At 44.8% G+C, this 4611-nt stretch overlaps 1 long non-coding RNA gene across 1 annotated transcript in view; it reads left to right on the top strand.

The window, feature by feature from the left end:
- Window positions 1–3827: 3827 nt before the first annotated feature.
- LOC105554478 overlaps window positions 3828–4611 on the top strand; it is an 8560-nt gene continuing 7776 nt past the window's right edge. Inside the window, exon 1 of the long non-coding RNA XR_001008332.1 lies at window positions 3828–4117. This is a non-coding gene — a long non-coding RNA (uncharacterized LOC105554478). The remainder of the gene's footprint in view (window positions 4118–4611) is intronic.

Genomic DNA, 4611 nt, shown 5'->3' with positions numbered 1-4611 from the left:
GGGATTACAGGCATGCACCACCATGCCCGGCTAATTTTTGTATTTTTAGTAGAGACGGGGTTTCACCATGTTGGCCAGGCTAGTCTCGAACTCCTGACCTCAGGTGATCCACCCACCTCGGCCTCCCAAAGTGCTGGGATTACAGGCATGAGCCACCTCACCTGGCCTATTTATTTATTTTCAAGACAGAGTCTTACTGTGTTGCCCAGACTGGAGTGCAGTGGCACGATCTTGGGTCATTGCAACCTCTGCTTCCTGGGCTCAAGTAATCCTCCTGCCTCAGCCTCCCGAGTAGCTGGTATTACAGGCACAGGCCATCACACCTGGCTAATTTTTTGTATTTTTTGTAGAGATAGGGTTCTGCCATGTTAGCCAGGCTGGTCTCAAACACATGGACTCAAGTGATCTGCCTGCCTTGGCCTCCCAAAGTGCTGGGATTACAGATGTGAGTCACAGTGCCCGGCCAAGCTAATGTTTCTAAGTCCACCTGTCTTTTTCCACTATCCCATGCCACCAGGAACTATTAATAACAAGGCCTGTGACATTTTGGCTGCTAAAGCACAGAATCTCCAAACCCGTGCCATGTAAGGTGCCAAATTAAAGTGGATACAAATAATTTCATTCTTCACAAATGAATCTAGAGTAGACTAAACTGAGGCTGGCAATAAAGAATTTAAGAATCTTTCATTGAGATTGTTACTTCAATGTTCAAGTTCTTAGTGGGCTGAGAAAAATAAAGCAATTTTTTTTTGAGGAAGTGTCTTGCTCTGTGGCCAGGTGTGGTGGCTCATGCCCGTAATCTCAGTACTTTGGGAGGCCAAGGCAGGCGGATCACTTGAGGTCAGGAGTCTGAGACCAGCCTGGTCAACATGGTGAAACCCCATCTTTACCAAAAATATAAAAAATTAGCTGGGTGTGGTGGCACGTGCCTGTAATCCCAGCTACTCAGGAAGCTGAGGCAGAAGAATTGCCTGAAACCGGGAGGCAGAGTTTGCAGTGAGCCGAGACCACGCCACTGCCTGGGTGACAGGGTGAGATTCATCTCAAAAAAATACAAAACAAACAAAAAAAGAAAGTGTCTTGCTTGTTGCCCAGGCCTGAGTGCAGTGACGGGATCTTGGGTTACTGCAACCTGAACCTGCCAGGCTCAAGCAATCCTTCCACCTCAGCCTCCTGAGCAGCTGGGACTAATGGCACACGCCACGATGCCCAGTTAATTTTATTTTTTGTACAGATGTGGGTCTCACTATGTTCTTCAGGCTGGTCTCAAACTCCTGACTCAAGTGATCCTCCTGTTTTGGCCTCCTAAAGTGCTGGGATTAGAGGCATGATCCACTGCACCTGGACAAATGAAGCAATTTTTTAAAATCAGACATGAGGTAGGTCTTCAAAAAGTGTTGTTGAATTAATTAGTTTTTCATCTCCTTTTCTTTATTTTTCTTTATTTTTCTCCACCTCCTATTTTAATTTTTTTAGAAACAGGGCCTCGCTCTGTCACACAGGTTGGAGAGCAGTGGCACGATCACAGCTCACTACAACCTTGATCTCCTGGGCTCAAGCAATCCTCTTGCCTCCGCCTCCCAAGTAGCTGGGACACCACCATACTGGCTAATTCTTTTTCTTTTTCTTTTAAATTTTTAAAAGTAAAATTTAAATTTTATAAATTTAAATTTAAATTTTATTTTATGTATGTATGTATTTTTTTTTTTTGAGGCAGAGTCTCGCTCTATTGCCCAGGCTGGAGTGCAGTGGCACGACCTCAGCTCACTGCAACCTCCGCCTCCTGGGTTCAAGTGATTCTCCTGCCTCAGCCTCCTGAGTAGTTGGGATTACAGGCGCATGCCACCACACCCAGCTAATTTTTGTATTTTTAGTAGAGATGGGTTTCACCATGTTGGTCAGGCTGGTCTCTAACTCCTGACCTCAGGTGATCTGCCTGCCTCAGCCTCCCAAAGTGCTGGAATTACAGGTGTGAGCCACCGCACCTGGCCTCTTTTTCTTTTTCTTTTTTTTAGACATGGGGTCTTGCTATGTTGCCCAAGCTAGTCTTGAATTCCTGGCCTCAAGGGATCTTCCCACCTTGGCCTTCCAAAGTGCTGGAATTACAGGCTGAGCCATGGCGCCTGGCCCTGATCCCCTTTTCTAATATATGGCTTTTTAATTTGAAAAACTGATTTCCTTACACACCGTGAAACAGCATTTCTATAGCTCCCTGGACTATGCTAGTTCCTTCACCCACTGTCTCCACTTCTAAAGTCCTCGGTTACTGTGAAACTCATTTATCTTTCTGCAACATTAATTTTAGGAAAGTTGAAGCGAGCGAAACTTCCTGGAATCTGAAAAGAAGACCCATTGTCTGCGTACCAGGCTCACAATCAGCCAGAAGGGGAAGCAGATTTTCCTGTCTCTACAAAAGAAGAAGGTAATTAGAATTTTGGTTGTAATAAATTATCTATAATCTCCTCTTTGAAGCTGTTTTAGAGAATGCTCCTGTAGGCCAGGGTCTTAGAAAGTTTCTTTTGAATGCCTTGACCATATTCAGGGCTCCTGGGCTCCCCAGCATGAGACGAAACAAGTATTGCTAAAATGGCTTCTGACCAGCAGTAACTAAATGCCAGAGGAAGCCCCACCTCCAAAGCCTTACGGCTTGTCTTCAGCCAGCCATGAAGTCTCAGTTTGGTGGAAATGACGTCAGATCTCTTCACTATTAACTGTGCTTTGTGTCATAGAATAAAGTGATTCAGTTGTTCAATTATTATAAAAAGTCACTTGCTGGCCAGGCACAGTGCCTCACGCCTGTAATCCCAGCACTTTTGTAGGCCGAGGCAAGTAGATCCCCTGAGGTCAGGAATTCAAGACCATCCTGGTCAACATGGTGAAACGCTGTCTCTACTAAAAATACAAAAATTAGCCGGGCGTAGCAGTGCAAGCCTGTAGTCCCAGCTATTCAGGAGAACGAGGCATTAGAATTGCTTGAACCTGGCAGGCGAAGGTTGCAGTGAGCCGAGATCGCACCACTGCACTCCAGCCTGGGTGACAGAGCAACTCCATCTCCAAAAAAAAAAAAAAAAAAGTAACTTGGTTCTTACTGTGTGCCAAGTGCTATACATGCCAAAATGAGGAGAGGACATGCTATTGTCAATTTTAGCCTAGCACTTAAATAGCAGATCTAGTATCAGTGCTGGTCAGTCCAGGTCAGCACAGAAGGCAGTCTGAGCCGAAAGCAGAGCGAGGAGGCAACGCTGCTCAGGAAATGGTATTGAAATCCCAAAGCAGTCCCTGTGGGCGGCAGGGAGGAGGCATTCTGGGAAGAGGGAACATCATGAGCACAAACTCAGAGGTGTGAGAGAACATAGCACTGGAATGGAATGGCAATCAATCCAATCATGGAAAGAGGAGGGACAGGTACCAAAGGTGGGTTGATGTCAGATTACAAAGTCCGTGTGTAATTAGACTAATGAATTCATGCCCCTGAAGAATGTTCCTTAGAGAAGTGACAGGATTTATTTTTTTTTTTTGAGACAGATGCTGGAGTGCAATGGCACAATCTCAGCTCACTGCAACCTCTGCCTCTCAGGTTCAAGTGATTCGTGTGCCTCAGCCTTCCAAGTAGCTGGGATTCAGGCGTGCACCAACATGCCCAGCTAATTTTTTGCATTTTTAGTAGAGATGGGGTTTCGCCATGTTGGCTAGGCTGGATTAATTTGCATTTTGGAAAGGCAGCTCTGGTTTCAGTGTATAAGAGATTTGAACAGGAGATTAACTAGGAAGCTATAGTAATAGTTATGAAAGGTGACGACAGCCTGAAATTAGGTCAGTGTCTATGAGAACAAAGGGGATGGATTTCCGAAACATTTCTAAATCATAAATGACTGAACCAGAAGAACTGAAGCTGATGTCAGATTTCTTGCTTGGGTGCTGAGGAACAAGGCGGGAAGAGCAGCGATGAGGACAGAGATGGAAGGGCAGCTCAGGAATTTCCCCGGAGTTTTCCCATCTGGAGACTTTGGCCTTGGAAGACAGAATGGCTGCAACATAATGTGGACTTTTTACTTCTGCATCTAAGAAAGCGTTCTTTGGAACACCTTTGCTGAGTCTCTCTTTCCTCTGCTCAAGGGTAAGGCTTACGTGGTAGTGGGACCAGATTGCACAGTGTCAACATACTTTCTAAGGAAAATCCCGGAAGGCGGCATTCATCCAGATAACCTTGCTGGCTGCATACATATTTGAAGCTTATGTGCACAAATGGAGTTCTTCCAGAAAGAGAGAATGGCATTTGTGGAGGGTTAATCAATAAATTCAGCTTCTGTTTTTTCCAACCTCAGTTTCTCACCATAAACAGACAGAACAGCATGAACAAAGTATCTGGTGTTTTAGGGTAAAAAGAGGGAGGAAAGGGTGGCTAACTTATCCACCAGGCATACTAAACTATATGTGGTGCTTTACTTTTAAGCAGCCCACATATTCAACATTGATATCCCTATTTTTTTTAATTTTCAGAATATGTATTTATAGTACTTCTTCAGAATCAGATGAAGAATCATGAATTATGTATATACAAATGTGTTTTTTGAGGCAGACTCTTGCTCTGTCGCCCAGGTTGGAGTGCAG

The sequence above is a fragment of the Mandrillus leucophaeus genome, unplaced genomic scaffold (assembly GCF_000951045.1).
Source record: "Mandrillus leucophaeus isolate KB7577 unplaced genomic scaffold, Mleu.le_1.0 Scaffold645, whole genome shotgun sequence".
Lineage (NCBI taxonomy): Eukaryota > Metazoa > Chordata > Mammalia > Primates > Cercopithecidae > Mandrillus > Mandrillus leucophaeus.
This window is presented reverse-complemented; position numbering and strand designations above follow the sequence as displayed.